Below are 21,887 nucleotides of genomic sequence, written 5' to 3'. Positions count from 1 at the left end.
AAAGAAATAAAGGCAGTAAATGAATGCATTTTGTATTTCCAAAATGACCAGTAAAACTACTACACTTGATTTACATCATAACTTTTTTCGTGACGCCCAGTTATTTTAGGATGAAACTGCATGAACTGGCGGTGATCTGTACCAGATGAGGTGAGAACAAGTGGACAGGGACAGAGCAAAAGTAAAGGAACAAGAAACCCTGTTCTTTGCTCCACGAGCCCAGACACATCGACTCGATTCTGACAACGCATGAATGACCAAACACTTTGCTTCCAATCATGTCTTCTGTTGACACTTGAACTCAAAGAGGCCACAGCGGATAACTGTCATACTTTTGTGACTGTTTGGATCATAAGCATGCAAGTTTTCTGCCACTGAAATCCACAGTATAAAATCCACATTGAGGAGCCACTGCAGAGTGGTTAAGCACGTTTTAACTGCTCTTTTTGCACATAATCTTTCAGACTCAATCTATACAGCAGACAATGAGCAGTTTACAGCTGTTGGATCCTTTGAGTCAGTATGCCATCTTTACAACCTTTCAGTCAGAGCAGTGACATGTGTGTCCTTGGCTTTAGGTACTTAATTCACCAAGCTGATTGTTTCTCTGCGATCAGCAATGGTTTATCATGGCACAGCCCACAACCCCTTGGAATTTCTGCATGTCCAACCAACACGTTGCTGCAGTGTAAACATAATCAAGAAGTTTGCCTAACCATAACTGTTAGCATAAAGTTGCCACGCAAAGATTAAAAAAAGTTAAGGAATGAAACTTCTGCTGACTTTAGCTGACGTTAGCATGTAAGCTAGTAAGCTGTTGTGCTAGGTTATTCTGGAGCTCGGAGCTCTGGGGTATTAGTTGGTGGTTGGTTGGTTCTCTTGCGTCTCTCTTGTCCCTTTTTCGGTGTCTCAAGATAAAACAGTCTTACTGCCTGTGACAGTTAGCATGCTAACTTCGCTAGATATATCTGCAAAACAGTATAGAATTCTTTGACATAATGTCAGAACTGTTTTTTTTTTTCATGTTCTACTGATAATTTTAATTTCAATTTTTAATTTTGGAATGTTTGCAACTGAAATTCTTGCATTGTGCCTCTAAGCTGACACAACTCACTCAGCGGCCTGCTGAAGGGAATCGAGACAGAAACTAGTTGGACGTTAGAATGGCATGATCAGCAGAGGTTAAGCAGGAAACTGTTGGAGGTTTGCTGGAAATTTCTCGAGGTCATTATTGTGCTAATTAGGAGGCAATTCTAAATAAATCTAAAACACTTAACCACCTACTTATCGGGAAATCTACAGATTGTAAAATGAAGTGTGACCTTAATAAAAGTTCGCTGGTCAAAATGAGACGGAGATTTCAGCCGTTACCAATGTTGCTGTCAACAGAAAATAATGTGGTAAAGATAATTAGAACAAAGACAGCAGACAGCAGATTAGCAGTAGGATCTTAGTGAAAAGGAAAATCAAGTAAATTGATGCTCAATTAGAGAGAGAGAAAAAAAGGAGCTTTTACCGCATGGAATCTGAAATAGCCTTTTTCTGCCTGAAATTGAAACGTCAGTAAAAGCACATAATAGTCCACTTCACGTCATGTGCGATTTAGAGGGGAAAGAAAGCGTTACCTGGCAGTGAACAGGTACAACCATCAGTTATTTTTAACCGAGGAGAACAGATCGTGCTGAACTCTTTTGTTCTTTTCTGCGCGAAGATTATACAGTATGACCCGCGAGAGGTATTCAAATATTTGGGGAGATAAATTGGTCTTTTTGTAGTTCACATGTTCAAAAAATGTCATGCGGTAAGTATTTCTAAATCTGTCTGGCTCCACTACCATACCAGTCTCATCCCTTTATCCTTTTGAGCTACGTTCACTGCCTTGTTACCTTGGGGGGGTCACTTAAGGACGAATGCAAATGATTCCTTCCTCCGCTCCGCCAGCCTCCTGACGACCCCAATCACACGCCTCTGGCTCTGAAAGCTGCTCTCGTCTAACTCACGTGGAGAGACCCAGTCATTTACAGCGACTTCGAGTTCCATTCTAAGTGGATTTGAATGGATAAAAGGGAAAGTCAAGGAATGAAAAGCTATTAAAAGGTTTCTGTAGGTCACTCTAGCTACATCTGTTTTTCAGCTCACCTTGCATTATGTCAACTGGATTTTGGAGGGGGGGTTCACATCGGGACTGAATGTGTGTGTGTGTGTGTGTGTGTGTGTGTGTGTGTGTGTGTGTGTGTGAAAATGTGAACATGTTCACTGCAGTGCCCAGAGGGTGAGATAAGAGGAATATGGAAGGTGATTTTTTGTACTAAGGAGGGTGAAATTAAACCTTCTCCCCCTCCCATGAGGGCAAAGGAAGTCTGGATTTGTATGGAAATCAGCTGCGGGGAAGTTGTCCTCAGAAAGAAGGTCAGCCTGAGTGAAATGAGAGTTATACTACAGAGTAATATGTTCAAGCTTTGCAGAGGAGTACGGAGAGGTCATTTGGATACAGCGAATGCTATGAAAAGAGAAAAAAGTTATTGATGCACGTCTTGTTTCAATAACTCATGATTTCTCAAGTAAGCTTTTAATGGAATGATGAGATGATGCTCTCATGAATCAAAAGGAGCCTCCGTAGAGGAACACTTGATTCAAATCATGAAGGGGAGAGAATAATGAAAAAGAATACTCTGTCCTTCGCAGCCACAGAAATCGGATAACCTGCCATGGCAAGGATAAGGTGACTAAAAGGGAAGAACATTTACTCTGTGGATTCAACAAAAAGCATTAGGAATCATACATTTTCTTTGTTTATTGAAAAGAGGGAGATACAGCGATGTTGTCATAAAGCCTCTGTCTAACAAGATGTAAGAGATCGACTGAGGTAAGAGACCGCTGCTGGCCTTTCATTTCCTAACGATTAAACATTAGTTTCTTTGAACCATGGCCCTGACCATTCCCTAACCTTAAAGGACAAGTTTACCCAAAAGTTTCATAGTCCACAAAACATTTCTGGAGCCTCACAGCTGTGGTAGATGGGGACTTGTTTTTAAAACATAATGAAACTAGAATGTCACTCATCAGTACAAATCTCTGCCAAAGCCCAACAGCCCCCTTTGAATTAATCAAGCATCATCCGATATCAAAACTCAAACGCTAAGACGACCAGGTCAAGGATCCACATCTAGTTGTGATCGCTCGCATGTACCAGCCACATAAATACCCCTGATTTTTTTTCATTAAAATTTAACCATTATTTGCTGGGAAATTAGCAAAAAAGTAAAAAAAAAAAAAAAAAGCTCTGTCTCGAAAATTGAGAAAAAGGTTCCTGGATCCACTGCACTATCTGGATCTGCACCCAAATTTTATGGGGTCTAATCTGGGCTGGTACCCATCTTCCTCCATTTTTTTTTAAAAAAATCTGCTCAGTAGTTTTTATGTTAGCCTGTTGACAAACCAACAAACCAACAAATATACACAGGTAAAAACTTTCTAAATCAAAAAAAGAGACAGTAATGGCTCCATGCAGCTCACCCAGCGTAATCTGAGCTTCTTCAAGTTTTAGTAACAATTACGATGTTGGTTGTTGGATTACTTTGGATGAGCTTTATGGAGCTGTTTTATGTTTTTCTTTCCATTTTAAAACAAGTCCCCATCTACTTCAGTTGTTTTGGAGAATGCTGCACCGCCATGTTGCTGTGAAGCTCTAGAAACGTTTCTGGGTGAACCAAAAAGTCATTCCAACCCAAACCAACTCTTAATCTCTTATTAACCCTTTTATGCATGAACATTACCAAATCTGAACCATAAAGCTGTCATATCAGAAAACTGGTTTTTGCTCCAGTGACTCAGTGAGTGCATTTTAGAAACCACAGAAAAATTGTTGTTTTGGCCAGCCGACCAAAAAATCATTGTATGTGTTGTTCTGAAGGATAATTCCAAGTAATGTATTGGACTTGTTGAGCAATGAAGGCAAGTCAGTTTTGAACACACCGGTGCTGGTGCTGATCTGTCCGCACCAGAATTGGTTGTTTGTTCCGGGAGGGAAGCAGCAGGATGTTGCTGGAGCACAGCGAAAATGTCTGAGCGCTGTTATACAAAAATAACAGCTGAGGCAAGTAACGTTTCCTCCGCCAATTCTGTCATTTCCCATAGTAGTCAAACTGTTGGAGCTATGCTCACGGTGTCCTGATAGCCAACTGTTGTGCCATTGTTATACAATATAAGGACGGCTCGCATCCGATCGGAAACTCGCATTGCGAATCGAACATATTAACATGAGCATAATATGTCTCATAAACATTTGGCGCGACAAATCTGCAAAAGTGATGGAGAATAAGTTCATTTGGCCTCGACTCCTCACTGTGTTTGCACTCATGAATGGCCAAGTGCGCCCACGCAAACAGGCTCTCCGGAACAAGGAGATGAACAGAGTGTGAGTGTATATATGTTCACTGTTTCTCTCTACCTTTCTCTAATGCAACAAAAGGAGCCATCTGTAGCCATTGTCTTAGTTGGGGGATAAGCCGAAGCCAATCCAGTCCTCTCAGGACTCATCTGCGGTTGGGCCGGCGTTCTAGTAATCCTATTAGGAGTGGGTGATTTCTTCGGATCAAACCAGGGGTATGGAAGGCAGATAAACTGAACCTTTTGGACAAAGAGCCACGCGAGAGTTTCACTCTATTAGGAGGCATCCAGCTTTTGTGAAACTGTGACAGATGAGGCAAGAAAGCAATAACTCACCGTTGAATGTGACGGATGGTCATGAATACTGATTTGGAGCCGAGTGAAAAGATTTTCCAAATGAAAGGCTTGGTTGCAAAAAGTTAAGGCTGCACCAATCAATATTTTTTTACAGTAAGGGAGACATTTTATGCTCATATTCAGGTTCATAATTTTATTTTGGTTCACTACTGGAAAAGGTTTTCATGCTCTAATGCTCAAAAAACACATCAGTTTGTTCATACTGTTCAGTGCTTCAGCTCTGTATTACCCCTCTGTCTGAAACACTCTGTTTTAGCTCCTGTTTCTTTAAGGACCCCCACCTGAATACCAAGTCTGCCCTGATTGGTCAGCTCACACATGCCTGACCCAGCACTGCTAACAGCAACAGAGCAGCTGTGTTTTCTGTGGGAGAGGGGAGCTTCTGTTGGTGTGGCCTTGACCTTTGTAACTTTCAAGATCTTTATCACGCAAAATAACAAAAAAAAAGCGTATTATGTCTTGTGTAGCAGTGTTTGATGAGACTGTGTAATTGGCAAGCGATCACTCCTAGCGACAAACCAACAATTATCATGTGACTCTGCAGTTTCCCTCAGCTTTACCCTTTAACTTGGACTGTTTTAGCATCTTTCAGTGGATTGTTTTGGTCACTGACATCCAATAATCACAAAAGTGTTTAAAAGCTTAATTAGATAGAGTAGTACTATGTTAATGTTGTGCTTGCTGCTTGTTTGGCTGTGCCCAAGTGGCAACACCCCCCCCATTTAATACTACTTTCAAAACCTGACACAGCTTTGATAATGTGAGTAAATGCACTTGTATGTACATATATCTGAAAATGCTAAGTACTAATACAAATTTCAATAAAAAAAAATAAAATCTTAAAATAATGATCATCAACAACTGGTTAATCTTCACGAGTCCCATTTGAACCCATTTAAAAAGACGTATGAAGCATATTAATTTGTATTAAGCTGTATGAACGACGTGTATATTACGCCATGTGACTGGGATTTTCCCCTTTGACAGATTTCCATTAAGTGTCAGGTTTTTCCTACCAGCGATGTGGCCGTTCATATCTGGAATCTGTAAGAAGAAACTAATAATGAGTCAAGAGAGCCGACAAAACTGCCCCAAACTCTTCAGGCGATTGCGGATGAACGAAATAACAATTTCTGGAGAGAGGCTTCAAAACGTCCGGGCACATGATCGGGGTGAGAGAGGTCGCTCTGTGAGAAAACAAAGCCAGCGAACCCCTGCAAGAGGCCGACTTTTGACAGCTGCGCGTGAAGCGGTGTGTTTCTGAGAAAAGGGCGGCAAGCTGGTGCATCTGTGTGTGTGTGAGTGTGAGTGAGCGCGAGTCCGAGCACGTGCGTGCATTTCTGTTATTGTTTTGATCTGACCTTGGCGTCACCTGATTCTTCTCGTGTTCGCATGGAGTTTTCTGTCACATGCTGCTCGGCATAGACGCTCACTCCTGCTCTCATTCCCCCTCGCTAACGCACACGCGCACGCACACACACACACACACACACACACACACACACACACACACACGTGCGCGCACACACACCCTGGGGCTTCAGCTGCTGACTGTAAGCAGGGAAGCGAATGGGCGAAGATGAGAAGATCATAATAGTGGAATTGATAACAAATAGTTCTGGCTGGAGGCAGGGTGGCGTTCTGAGAACAGACTGGTATGATCCTCCTGAAGAAATATTTACCGCACAGTAGGACGAGGGCCAGCTCGCGCACGCACACGCATAAACACGCTTTTCTCTGAAGCCTCGCACGATCGTCGCAGAATATTTTCACTTGTGAGTGGAAAATAACACTTGAGGGGCTGCTGAGTGTGTATAGTCTTACGCTCTGCACGTGTGTTCCCAACGTAAATGTACAAGTCACGGTTGTTGACGTCCAGCACAGGTTTGGACCTGGTTGCGTTGCAGCTCAGTTTGACTTTTACTTTCAAAGTCCATCTCGCGGCTGCAGACCGACAGCGACAGACCGAAGTGACACCTTTGAATAATTGCTGGAAAAAAAGAGAGAGCGAGAGAGAGACAGAAACCCCATGATGGAGATGCAGTCCCCCTCACGTGCCAGTGGTATGGGGGCTGGCGGTTGCGTTTCTCAGAACTCCTTCACATGTCGGTGGGTTGGGGTTTCCCCCTTTTTTTTTTTTTTCAACTTGCGTTTCACTCTTTCCACAGCCTGCCGCTGCAAGAAAATCCTCACAATTTTTCACCTCATCTGTGCTGAAAGAACGGCACCCCCACTCCCTCTCTTTTGGGTAGCGTCAAGCAGATTTCCCCGTGAAGCGCCACCTGTTTCAACACAAAGCAGAGCAGACGCAGAAGCCGCCCGACATTGTTTTCTTTCCTGCTCTGTCTTCGCACTCGGGTCTCATCTCAAAAATGAAAGAAACAGCTCTACATTTGAATGGGAAATATGCTCGGAGGGCCGGGGGAAAACATCCAGCCTAACAAAATGCACGCCGCAGCACCTCCGAGGCTCACTGCTTCACAGGTTATTTCACAGAACGCGCTGGTGTTTGTGTGAACACACGGTGGGTAGCTAATGCTGTGGCGGTTAGAGGAGTTTTCACACACTTCACACACACTGGCACACAAACAGCTTTTTAGGTGATGATTCTTGTGGTTTGCTATAAAGCACAGCTGGATCGTTTTAATAAAGCAGGGGAACTGAGCATGTCCTATACTTAGTTCTGTCAGTAGTCGCAACCTCACCATGGATGAAATCACTATCGTTATCTTCTGATTGGAACATCACACTGTGCTTTGTAGTCCATGGTGACAATGAGTTTTTAAAAACACGTAACATCTTTCTACGCCTCTTGTCTCAGTGACCCAACTGAGGTAATGAGGTGAAAGCATTCATCTTTAAAATGTAAACTGCGCCGCCGAAAAGTAACCGCCGGAGCCAAACTCCCCACAATGCCCGTTTACTACTGCTTGTCGTTAAACCTGCATGGTTTGAGTTGTTTCGAGAGACTCTGCGGATCTCACTCAGCACACAATGTGCCAAGTACGGCTTAGGAAAATACTTCTAAAATAACCAGAACTGGAGATGGGAGAGCCACTGGGAGCCATGTGAGGTGAGCGTGGTTGAGTGTGGAACTTGGCACGGATACCCAGCGTGTCCCGGCACACCGAGCTGCCAGGCAGCCAGAGGGGAGGCGAACCTCCACGTGCGGCGCCCCGCGCGGCAAACACACACTAACGCACACACGACCAAATGGACACACACGGAGTGGAATCGCAATCTGCATGCAGTGTGTTTCCTGCCCTACACACACACAGACACACATTGTGGCAGTGATCAAATGGGCCTGATTCCACTTATTGTATGTGACCATGTGCTGTGCATACAATATATGAGCACCAACACACACAGACGCACAGATTCACTGTTTGTTCAGTGTTGAATAAAACATACAAAGCCGTGACAAATAGCCCCCCTGAACAAGCACATTATATCATAAACACTTGAAATTTTCTGTTTCACAGGTGGATGTTTTTCATGTTTTGCAGTTTCCCAAGGAAAGAATAAAAGGCTTCAAAAGCGTTAAGTGCAGCATAATGAGTGTAAGGATGCTCGTTAGTGCGTTTAGGCTTTTTTTCTCATGGGTTCGTTTGTTGAATCCAGACCTGAGTCTGATTGTTCCCCCTCGCTCTAACCTGTCTGCTTTCACACCTGTTTACTGTTAATGCGTCTGGGAAGCATTTTTCTCTTGTTTTGTTGCTAGAAATTGTAAGAAAGACAGGTATGTAGGTCAGCCACTCTCGTATTTGTGCTCAAACCTGCAGGGACAGATTTGTTGGTACCTGGAAACAAGAAAACAAGCAACAAGCATGAAATACATGTATTCACCACAGTCATCTTGCAGGTACTTTTAATATTATTATAATATTTAGCCATAGAAGAAGTTTTGATTTGGGAAACGAATACTAATTTGTCGCTCAATAAAAGCTTTCTTCATTTCTATGACGCTGCCATGGATGTATGAAAAGAAGGATGCCACCTGAAGGCAATGTCTCTGGAGACTGTACCAACACACATTTTAAAAACTTACACAGAAACACAACTTAAGTGCAACTTTACGTTGACGCCAATAACAGCACCAAACGTGATTTATGGAGATTCTCTATGGACTTGTACCTATAGATTTGCTGCCAAAGTGAACGCTAACGCCTTGGCTAACTCAGCAAAACCTGACAAGAAAAAACATCGCTGTATCTAATCCCTGACTCCAAACTGCCCTTCGTCTTCTCTCAGACTGTGTTGTTCCATCCCTGTCCTGCCCGTTTACTGGGGGCCCCTAACCCGGCAACAGCCAGCAGCCTGCAAGCTTAATGGAGTGGCAACTATTAGCGACTGTATTCTCCGATCAATACCGGCAACAAGTCCTATCGCAGCTGCCTGTTTTTACAGGAATCATGTAATTAGGGGAAGAAGAAATCACCACTCAACTCGTCGTTTCATTGGAACTCTAATACAAAAATATTGATTGTACCTTTAAAAGCACAGGGGGGAAATTAGCCAGTGCATGTAAAACCCCCGTAATGTATATTCCTGTGATGCTGTCAGAAATCCAACCAGGGGGGATAATGAGCCATTCAACTGCAAAAGAAGTTATAGAATCCATCATTTAGACAGCCATTATCTTGGCAGAGTAACTGAATCAACCAATGTTGTGGGTTTCATGTGTGAAAGCATCCCATAGAGTACAAAGGGCCCCATCAACTCACTTTGTAGGCGTATGTAATGGCCGCTCACATGTGTGTGCGCGGCCAACGTATGGATGAGCGGACAGATGGGCGGGCCTGTCAGCGCAGCTGATTGACACAAGCACAAATAAACTAACACAAGCTCGCGCCCCCCCGAGAGTGTTTGATTGACGGATGGATGTCTAGAGGGGGGTCTTTGTATTCACTGCTTCCTGCTGCAGCTGCCACTTCTGAGCTACTTAGTACTCTGAGACACACGTGCAGTAAATACAAACACATGCAATCTCGCTCACATGTGTTGGGTCGCACACATATACGCGCATGCATGGGTGCGCACACAGCTATCCGCTCGGCCCGTGCATAATTCAGTGGCAGCTCTGTGTTTACACTTGATCTGATCAATACATTTATGATAAGTTTCCACCTTGCGCCTCACGCGCGCGCACACACACACACACACACACACACACACACACACAAACACACACATATTCACATGTGTCACAGCGGATTAACCACATGGGTTAGAGCTCATCTTCGTCCGTAGAAGCATCCCTATACCTCCACAGATGATTGATCAGATGCATGACCATCAGGTGAGGTCACTGTGTATGTGTGCGGCCCATCCTCCACCATACAAAATACACACCCACATACACACACAGACAAACACACAAACTGCCCTCTGACCTAGGTGTAATAAGGTCCTCTGAGCAGAGCGGGAATGGGCTGTAAATGCCACTGAATGCTGACATTTTCATCCTTGGTGAGGTTACCAAAAGGCCAAGAGAGAGAGAGAGAGAGAGAGAGAGAGAGAGAGAGAGAGAGAGAGACGGAAAGTGATGATTGAGGGATGGTTTGGTTGACCTTTAGCCTGGGAGAAGATTGACTGAACGCATCTGTCCCCTGCTATAAACTCAGAGTATCCCCTTTAGCTTGTGGCCTTGTAAAATCAAGCCAATAATAGTTACTCTTGCAAATTACAGTCCAGGGGCAATTGATGTATATTAATGTCCATATTGAATAAAGTCCACTGTTAAAGGCGCAGTGCGTGGTTATGGAGAGGACGTTTTAATCGGAAGAGAAAGAGCTTCACTTTTATTTTTTGTTTGTTTCCGCCTTAACAAACTAAACAAACTACATCTCTTCACTGATTAAATGGAACAGACAAACCTAAAGGACAACGCAGTTTCATACTCTTTTACTTTGTTTATATGTGGCGGACCCTGCCACCTTTCTAGCTTCAAACAGTGTTCTGGGGACCATATTTCCTCTGAGAACAGCTTGTTTATCAGTTATGGGAAAAATAAATATTTTAGTGTTTGTATTATTACTTCATTAACCCTTTAAACCCTAAGGTCCCTTAAAGGGACATGCAGAATGACCACAGAGCCACTACTTGCACACTGTAGCCAATACTGGGCTACAATGTGCAAAAAACATGTTTATATGACCCAAACACAGCCCAAACACTACTCAAATTAACAACTAAACATCAAACTTTGTGAATCAACCCAACCGTAGCCCCTAACCCTAGAAAATTGGCTTGGGCTTAAAAGGTTAATGTTGTAAACATTAAAATTCTGAATTTGAATGTCTTCTCCAAAACTATATAGTGCCCCTTTAAGATTATAATAATAATAATAAAACAGCCTCCAAGAATCAGCTTGTCAATGGTTAAATGGTCTTCAAAAGCCACTGTCTGATTTTCATCAGGGACCCACATACTCAGGTTTTCTGCCATCTAGGTCATGTCTACATGACGTAAACAAAAAAGCAGCTGGACTGAATTATAAGCGAATAACAACTGTAACATGGACTGAAACAACAGCTGTAACGTTTCAAGGTGTACATTTTGTCAGATTACTTTTCTTTGCACCCAAAAATAATGTAAATTTAAGGCCTTTCAGGTGAATTGTCAGCTATCTACAGCCCTCTGTGTGTATGTGTGTGTGTGTGTGTATATGTGTGTGTTCAGGGCACATGAGCAGGCTCAGTAACCATGGCAACCTTTCAACATCAACTTGACCCCTGATTGTCTTGGTAGTTGATGTCATTTCATGGTTACTGACTCTGAGATCGCATGTGTGTGTGTGTGTGTCACCAGTGGGCAATAAAGTTGTCAAGCAGAGTTAAAATCATCGACATGTTCGATAACATCAAAGGAGGCGCTTGAATTCCCTGAGCAAAGATATATATAAAAAAAAGTTGAATTTACAATTTATTTCAGATGGGAAATATGCCACAGATGACAGTATAATGTGTTGTTCTAGCAGTTTTTAACAGGCTTTGTAATGACATGGCTTTTTTTCACCCAGAGTTTTGCGTTGCTGTCTGGATTAGTTTTGGCTTTGGCCCTCACACATCTTCTGATGATCAGTCCAAGCAATAAATTAGCTGTGGTAAGCTTTACCTTGCCCTGCAGGAAATAAAAAAAAAAAGCTGAAATCATGCCAGAACATTTAAGACCGACCAAAAATTACACCCCGGACGAACGCAGACGCCGCTGCCTTATGATTTACAGTCCCAGAGGAAGCAGTTAGAATTGTGCATCTAGTAACAAGTTTGGACATGCTTTTTACGCTAACTTAACATTACAGAGGACAGTATTCATGCTAAACACCCGCAGCCAAAACTTGCCCTAATTCCAGCAACCAAAGTGACACATGGTGGTGTTGCTGCCCTGCAGGAATGGTTTGACATTTTTGGGGAAATACCATAAATATAACACTTGTTTATTTTCTTTCTGAGAGCTAGATGAGAAGATTAATGCCACTCTCATATATCTGAATGGAAATTATGAAGCTACAGCTAGCAGCCGGTTAGCTTAGCTTCAAAATAAAGAGTGAAAATAGCTAGCTCGGCCTTGTTGTTTGTATAAATCAAGCAAATGAAACGTAATGTGTTAATTAGCGAGCTTCTCGAGTTGCTGTTAGCTTTATCCAACTCCTGTTCGCTGTCTTCTTGCGAGGCTAAGATAACCGTGTACTGCTGGATCTACGTAACTTCATATTCAATCTTGTCCTCATCAAAAAAACAGCCACATGCATCAAAAATGAGAGCAGCTCTTTATGACTCATGTTTATGTTTGTTGATATGTGGTGACCCGTGGCATCCGTAGTAATTACTACAACTGCGAAGGACGAAATGAGTAGTGTAAAGAGTGAGAAGTCTGTATAAGGAGGAGGTCGGGATAAGACGATTAGGTCAGACAAGAACAGGACCCTCATTCAGGGGACCGCTGTCCGTTTCTAGTTTTAAATGGGAAGTCTCAAACGTAGTAACATCACGTACATTACGTATCTTAAGTCACTTTGGTAAAATTGGAATATTTGTAACATAGGTTCGGAAGTAGTGCAGTGAAATTTAAACCAACCACAAGGTTTTCCTAAACCTAACCAAGTAGTTTGAACCAAACTGTGAGACAGAGGGCTGGAACGCCTGCTGCTGGTTCACTGCAGTGGTTTTTTGCAATGGTGAAATATGATATTTGACATATGCAGTCTTTTGAGGGTGCATCGATCTTCCTATGCAACTCTTACCTAGAGATCAAACCTGCAAACCGTTAAACTGTCCCTTTTGCCATTTTTTACAATTCAAATTGACCACCTTTTGTCGTTCTTCACTTCGGCTCCGAAACAAACTAAAACCGATCCAACCCCAAGATGATGCACAGGGCATGCCGTCTCCTTGTAAGTGGCAGCTGACGTATGGCCTCCTCTCCGCAGACCAGCGGTTGAGGATCACCCGCTGCCGCTAAGTGACAGTCTGCGGCTGGTCTGCTTGGCAGGAGGAAGCGCAGAGATGGACACTCGTATCTCCCTGCCTGCCAGCCGCGCCGCAGGAGTCGTCCGCCGTAATGGGCCTGAGCCACACACACACATATTGGAGCGCCGCTGGTCCACGTGCACTCACTCCACAGAGATGTAGGTGCGATGTGTGCACGCCAGCATGTGACGCTCACACATAGACAATGCGTGCGGGGGGGCGAAAACAAACGCCCGGAATGCAGGCTTCATACGCGTAATTACAGATTGAGGTTGCATGCTACTCATGTGCTTTTAACAGATGCGTGCGTGTTGGACACACATACATGTAAATAAACTCACTCCGCAGGGGCTGTGCAGTGTAATACGACTTATGCAGTTATTAGTCACGCTTTACTGTGGCTACCGCAGTGTTCGGATTAGAGCCGGCTCATATGGATGGATCATAGTCTTAGCTGAAATGACTTTAGATTTAGACATGGCATATTAAGATGGCCTTATATGGACATCAAACCCCGGCTCATGCCACCGAGCTAATGGACCCAAACTGAGTTAAAGTCATCGACGGCCATCTTTATCTTTGCAGATGCGGAGCGGTCGCCTCGTCTTTCGAGGGTCTCATCGTGTGCTCGTCTCGCCCCGCTCCTTCAGTTAAACGATGACAGCACGGCGTGTATACGTTTGCCTGAAAGTGTAACACTGCTGCAGTCCGTCTGAATGAACTGTTGCCATTTTTTACACACCGCGACTGATCTTTATATCATAAAACAAGCAGCCGTAATAGTCTCAGATTGGCTCAATTAGTCTTAGTGTACACTGTATACGGCTTTAAAGCTATATCCAATGGCCGCTGCACTGTACATCAAAGACAGATCCAGTGGTGTGTCTATTGTCCTCATGTCATTTACAGAATTACAGTCATCTTTCATGGGGACATAATATTATTACAGTGAGCATCAAGTTCACACACACACACGCACGCACACACACGCATGCACGCAGTCACTCAGGCAAAAGGATGCCACGCTGTTCTCTCCACAATTTGGAGTGTTATTAATTTTTTATGCAACCCCTTCGCCTAACAAGCCAGCCCCATTCAAGTACAAATTCTTATTAGGGACGACAGCCTGGGAAGGAAAACAAGTAGGCACGGAGGAAGGGATTTGGCCGAGGGGGGTGAAAAACAGAGAGAGAGAGAGAGAGAGAGAGAGAGAGAGAGAGAGAGAGGACGGATGGAAAAAAAAGGGGGGAAGAGGAGTGGAATCGTGACTGCCACACCAGTGAAATGTCACCACTGTGCCTGGCTGTGGCAGTGGAGTCTCAGGGCACGGCTGTGACTCAGGAGGAGGCGATGTGTCGCGCTGGAGGCAGCAGTGTGATTATTATTTTTGCACAAATGTGTTTAATACGTCTCTTTACCATGTCAAAAAAAGAAGAAAAAAAAAGGACTGTTGTGGTTAAATTGCGTGCATGTGTTGCTCTGTTGTGATTATTATGTTAATCCCTGGGATTAATAGCAATCTCACACAAACACACAGAAACAGGACAGTAGCATTATTGTATGCAAACTAGGGATGTAACTGTAGCAATGATTATTTTCATTATTAGATTTTTTTACTTTCTCCATGAATAGATTAATTCTTTGAACTACAGATGGTCAGAGAATAGTAAAAATTGTGCGTAACAATTTACAAAATACCATTTTGATGTTTTTACACCTGTTATCTTTTCATATCAGTCACTAAGCTTATTATCATAAATGACAGAAGAAAAACATTTTCCAAGCCAAACTTAAGGAATGTTTGTTGTTTTTGCTTTGAAAATGATTGACACCATGACGTGTCAGCCAAAGCCGACATAAATAGTGATTTGTCAGGGGTAAAGGCTGGATATGAGAAATATTCACTGTGCACTTCCTCGAATTTGGTTCCTTGTCCTTTAAAAACCTTAAAGATGCGTGTAACAGGCACTTTAGCTTCTCTTCCAAATTGTACTCACTCATAGATACCATCCGACTTAATATAGCTGATGTTTTTCATCATGGTCTATGCATTTCTCCCTGAGAAGTAAGTAAATGGGATCTTTTCTGTGCTTAAACCCATTCTCCCTCCAAGTTTGGTGGAAATCCGATCAGTAGTTTTAGTGTTATACTACTGACAGACCAACAAACCAACAAACAGACGGACGCGCCTTCTTGTTGCAGGTAATCATAAATTGCATTTGCAGTCTCCTGCGTGTCGACAAAACAGGTCGATGTTTACATTGGTGGTGACCTCTGGTGGCTGCAGTAATCATAACGGCAGCAAAGGAGGAAGTCAGGTAGACGTAGTAGGAAGAGTGAGACAGTCGGGAGGGGAGGAGGCTGGGGTGGATGGGTTGATCAAAACACAGGACTCGCCCAGGAGACAGCTGTTAGTGTCCTGTGTGAAACTAAAAGTCAATGTTGACTTATTTCGACTTACGTAACGTAACAGTCTTATATCGACCCAAACCACGATCTTTCCCTAATGATCTAACTGGGAAGTTTTGTTTGGCAGCGGTCATATACGTAATAATGGGAGTCAAGCAACATTTTCCATCATTTAAGTCTGAGCACGTGTTGTTCAATCCCCATGTAAAAGGGCAAACACGGGTTCCCCTGAAGCATGTGGGAGCAAATGCAGGCTCCTGACACAACCGTAACGGACCATGAAACCCTCAGTGAATGACTCCGGGTCGGAGTTCCTCTCGCTGCACATCATATGCTGATCACCACCACTCCATTGCGGATGTGCTGAGAGGAAACCCCCCAAAAGTCAACGCTGAATGTCTTAAGACCTCTGTGTGTCTCAGACAGTTGAAATGCGTCAAAAAAAAAAAAAAAAAAAGCCAGTTGTGCAGACACTGCTCTGTCAAGCTCTTTTTTTGTGCAACACGATGAATGTCTGAGAAGTGTGCGACCTCTCTCCCACTTGTACAATTCATTGTGTTGTGACACACAAACCTTACACCGCCCTTGGAGCGATAAGGGCGGTAGAAGCCTGAGAGTGTTGCAACCCTGAGCAGGTAAAAACACCTTTGCCTAATGATGTGCCTTCAATTAAGCAAACTGTACCCTGAACATTTTGTTCGAGCCTTCAAGGATGACGACGCAAACACAAAAACAATCTTCATCATTGCCTCAGGCACCCTGGCTAGAAGTCTAGTTCATGTAGTCTGTGCTTTACTGCAGTTGTTCCACATCAAAAGTAGAATAATGAAATCAGGCACGTGAATAGAGCTGCAGCTATTAGCAGTGGATTCTTGATTAAACCATTGTCCAAATGCCCATGAATATTTACCAAACTCCAAGGTGGGGTGGAGTTCAGAACCCAAAGGTGTTCAGTTTATTTCCGTATAGGACAGATCTTTTGCTTGAAAATGGACAGTCACTAGGTTTGTAGTGAAACAGTTGCCAACTAACTGATACCTAAACTTGACTAATCAAGCAGTCTGGGTTTACACACGCTGGTGTGTGCCAGTATCATGTTTAGTTGTCTGCTGGGAGATTTAATAGGATTTTAAATGACCAAACATTGCGTGACCTACATATGTTGCCGAGACACCTTCAGTACAGGCTTATATCGTGCAAGTGTGAGATTCAGTGTGTGTTTCGGTTGTATGCAGCGTTTTGTGCACTCTGCACCTCTGGTATGGCTCGGTGCACATTGTTCTGTGAGCAGTTTCTGGACACGTTCAAACAAATTCAAATATATTTCTGCACTGCTTTTTGGTGTCACATACAGCCGCACACACGCACACACATATATGCACACACACCGTCAGGACATGAGAAGGTGGACGAGGTAGACAAAATGTTCTGCATCGTGGCATCGCAAGTGTGTTTTGTCTTTTTTCCTCTTTTGAATATAGGTTGCATGTGGCTCTTTAAAAAGCTCGTCCTGCAGTTTTCATATAAATCTGGAACCCCCTCCTCCTCCTTGTGTAACATGAACTTGAAAGCGATGCACAGAACATGCAGGGAACACAGTGTTTCCTTCTCTGCTCCGTGCTGCTGTCCTCGGCTGAACCCCACCCTGTCTGAACCCGACGCCGCATATGTTTCTGCGTGTGCGCGCATGTACAGAGTTGGTGGTGGTGGTGGTGGGGGGCGGGGGGGCGTGTATCCTCTGCTCCTTTGTAAAGAACTTGCTCGGGCTGCTCGAAACGTGAGCGACGGCAAAATTTCTAATCGCGAGGTGACCGTAAAACATAATTGGACGCGTTTCAAGTGATCACGTGGGTGCCAAGGGTGCAGGTGAGGGCGCGCTGCGGCGAGACAAAGAAACTACACGAGCGTGCGGCAGCGTCACGCCGCGCCGCTTGAGTGTAGGTGTATGAGCGTGGAGGAGCGGATGTGGTATATATGTCTGGGGACTGTCTGGCTTCCGTGCGTGGCATCGATATGACATCCCCAACAGCGTGCTATATCTGCTTTGGCATGTTTGTGCATGTGTGTGTTTGTACTTGTGAGCTGCGTCAGGGACAAAGAGTTCACACTGCCGCAGTTTCTTTCTATCTCCTTCCTCCTCTCCATATCCTTCTCCCTCCCCTCATCATTCCGCATCCATCGCCATCTCTCTCCCTCGTGCCTTCGCCTTTTTCCCCCCCGAGAGTCCCTTTTATTTATTTCTTTTTTTCGCCTCGTCCTCAAGTGATCTCTCAGTTTTTCGGTCTGTCTGAACGCACAGTCTCACTCACTCACTCACACACTCTCACACACAGTTTGGGGTTGATGTGCCGTCTTGTACATTTTGTGCCAGCCTGCCTGTACGAAGCTTTTCCCGTGCTCTGAATGGGAGCTATAGGAGGGATTTGGTCACACAGAGAGATCACTTGAGGACGAGAACACGAGAGTCATTTTGTCCTTTAATCTGTGTTCAGTGTTTAGCTACGATTTTTTAATTTTTTTTTTAAAGCTATACGTGCAGGTGTGCTCGCGCCGCTGCCCTCTTTGGACACTCTTTGACATTTAATCATCTACCCAAATGTGTGTGTGTCCGTCCTCGTCCGTTCCAGCTGTTCTACCTCCGTCTCCTCATTTGACCTCTCTCTGTCTGTCTCTCCCGCTCTCTATCTCTTGGCAGTATATGTCAGATCCTCCCACATCGTGTGTGTAGTTTACCCTCTGTCTGCCTGTGTGTGTGTGTGTGTGTGAGTGAGACTGTTTGATGCTGTCGGGTCTGCCTCCGATGGCGATGCTTGATGTGTGTGAAGCTGTTTGGTACTGATGTATGCTTGTGATGTACAGCGTACCACTCTGGCATGGTGAGAGTGTGTGTGTGTGTGTGTGTGTGTGTGTGTGTGTGTGTGTGTGGGTGAGTATAATCTCTAACCTCATACAGATATAAAAAACATCCAAAGAAGGGTTTTCTTTTGTCTTGAATGTGTGTCTCTGTATCCACACACTCCAGGTGTGTCAACAGTGTGTATCTGTGAGTGTGTGTGTGTGTGTGTGTGTGTGTGTGTGTGTGTGTGCAGACAGGGAGGGAGGCAGACAGTGCGAATGTGACTTGAGTGTCGGGAACACAGAGTTCAGACCACTGCGCCATCCCTCCCTCTCTCCTCCAGCCTCTCCTCCCTCCCTCCCTCCCATCCTTCCTCTCTTCCTCGCTCCCCTTCCTCCTTCGCCATCGCCATCCTCGCGCCTTCCCTTTGCCGCCACTTCCTCCTCCGCTCTCTCTCCTCTCCTCCTTCGCCGTCCATCCCCTCTTCCCCCTTTCTCTCTGCTCTCTCCACTTCCCTCTTTGTCTTTCCCCTCCATCTCTCTCCGTCTGAGACGACCCACTCAGACGTCGATGAATAATTCAGACTGTGTTGCACTGCAGGTTTTCCCCCTCTCCGCCCCCGCGCCTCTCCTCTTTCCCTCACCGTTCCTCCTCCGCAACATCCCTCCATCCTCTCTTCTTTTTCTGCAAAATGCACCCTTTTTTGGTTGTTTTTATCACCAGATCTCTTGGTTTGGGTGTTTAATTCTTATTTTGGATCTATTTGAGACTGTTGGCATGCATAATAGAAGATGAAAAAGAGGGAGAAACCCCCTTTAGAATTTAGCATTCTGCAGCTCTTCCTGCAGGGGGGTTCTGGGTGAGTGGTATCTCCTCTCTCTCTCTCTCTCTGTCTCTCTCTCTCTCTCTAACACACACTTTCAGAGGAGGTGCCAATGCGCACGTTCAACAGTGGGGCTCTCCCACTGCCCCGCCCAACCTCAGTACACACACACCCCTCCATCAGCATCCCCCGGTCCCTCTTCTGCTCCGGCTATATCTATTTCCCGTTACAACTGATTTGCGGCAAGGCGAGGCGACGAGTGCTCAGGAGACGGGAGGAGGAGGATGAGGATGGAGGAGAGGGAGGAAGGAAGGAAGGAAGGCAAGGGAGTGTCGGAAGGAGTGAGTCACAGAGTGGACGGTCAGTCGGGAGCAACCAGGAAATGGACACGCTGAGGGCTGAGCTTTCCAAGAATCTGCATGTGACTTTTTGCTGATAATTCACACACACTCATGCACACACACACACACACACACACACTTCACCTGCTTTACTGGAAGACTGACACTGCTTCTGAGCATCAGACGTGTGAAGAAATGGTGACGGTGATTCCTGAGCGATATCCAGTCATTGTCGGTCACAGCAGCTCTCAGGAGATTAAGCCTATCAATATTGTAATACAGTTGCAGCACAGTGTCCGCCATGAAACACTCAGTCACTACAGATGATTTATTAAAGGGGCACTATGTCGTTTTTGGAGAAAGAAAATTCAAACTGTTGTGGGTGGCAGGGTCCGCCAAATACAAGCTGGTGTGTTCATCAGCCAGTGAGGATCTTCATCTTCTAGTTAAAATTTCCTCCTCAAAACTACGTTGTGCACCTTTAAATGAGACCTTCATGGCCGCGGTCCCGATGTGCAGAGACCTCTAAATCGTCACCAAAAGTGGATTTAATAGATTAAAATAATGGACAACCCCCGCTTAAAACGCAAAATTGCCGAGGCTGTGTGCGATAAATCAGGGGACGAGTGGGTGGTCCTGATGTTTTAAACATATCGTGTGTATGTTTGATGAGTTATGGCCGCTCTTCGTGTCTGCGTGCGCATGTGTGTGTACATCAGTGGGCAGTGGAATTCATGTGGAGGGATGTAAATTGGGAAACAGGCTCCAGCCGGTCGTCTCCATGACAGAGAAAGATTTTTATTTGGTGTAAAGACTAAAATGAGATATATGTGGAAACTATGAGGTAAGGAGCTGCCAGTAAAAACACTGTCACCCCCCCCACAATAACTTCCATCAGGTTAATGTGTCTTATCTTTTCACGTCCAGGAGACGTTTATCAGCCCTAATAAGGCAGAGACTAAAGTAGAGTGAGACAGGTTGGAAAAAAATAAGTAAAAGGGGGGGAAGGTGGAGGAGGAGAGGGAGTGAGGAGGAAAAACAGGGGGCTACCCTCCTGAAGTAGTAGTTGCTATGGCGACACCGCCCGAGCGTCTGAGCACTTCAGGTTTGGAGGCAGCGGGAGGGGCTGGATGTCAGGGGGGAGTGTGCCCCGCGAGCCAATCGCAGCTCTCTGCTGGGCTCTGACACATTTCCCACATGCAGAGCCCCGGCGTTAACGAGGTTACACAACGGTCTCCCGAAAAAACACAAGATCACACTGCTTCAAAAACAAGGCCGGGCTCCTCCAGGCACATGACTCGCGTTGTTTTTGTGTGTGTGTGTGTGCGCGCCGAAGGAGAGCTGTGACAGTTGAGACCAAGTGAAAGAGGGAAGGAAGGACTGACACACAAAGTGACAACACACACCAACCCCTTCCCAAAAAAGAAAAAAAAAAAAGAACAATTCACTTGTGTTACATAATTAATCGGCTGACGGAGCAAACCTGGAGGTACTGGGTACACAGAGTGCTGGAATGTTCTCTCGCACAGACACAGGATCAGAAGATAGAAAATCACCATCTATCACATCAGGAAGAAAAACTGAGGATGACAGTGTGTATTATGAGGCAATTTAGTCTCCTTGTTTCTTATAAGAGTAACTTTGTATGTTTACACTGAAGTAAAACATGTTGTAAATCAGTGCAGTGAAATGCTGTAAAAATATGTAACGTGTATGACTGCAAAAAAAGTAAGATGTTTGTCTGCGTGCTGCACATGTGACTCCTCTCTGAATTTCAAAATCTGTCTATAATTCATGACAGTAGAGGAGTAATATCACATTTTGCTTTCAATTGCCGTCTGGTGGAGACTTCAGCCCCTTCACACACAGCCTGTTCATGCCAGAGTTTTTGTGCCGTAACACTCTGTCCTAACAGTATGTGACACAATGTTGGATGCTCCATGCCCACATGGCATCTGTCAGAGGTGCAACATGTAAGAATTTTAGTCGAAAACTTTTAAAAATGTACAAAAATTATCAACAGCAACACGAAAAATGACAATTTTCAAATCATGAGATCCATGTATTGGAGGTAACTCGTCGCAGAAGAGAAGATAGCGTGCTAACCCAGCATGCCCAGTTCAAGCTCCTGTGCTGGCAGTGTAAGCACTAATACTTTTTTTTCCACTAGCACTTTTGGCTGCTTATTTACTTTTCCATCACCGGTTTTACTGCGCAAAGTTGAGCCGAGCCGCACCGGTGACGGACCTGCTCCGGAG

The sequence above is a fragment of the Acanthopagrus latus genome, chromosome 14 (assembly GCF_904848185.1).
Source record: "Acanthopagrus latus isolate v.2019 chromosome 14, fAcaLat1.1, whole genome shotgun sequence".
Lineage (NCBI taxonomy): Eukaryota > Metazoa > Chordata > Actinopteri > Spariformes > Sparidae > Acanthopagrus > Acanthopagrus latus.
This window is presented reverse-complemented; position numbering follows the sequence as displayed.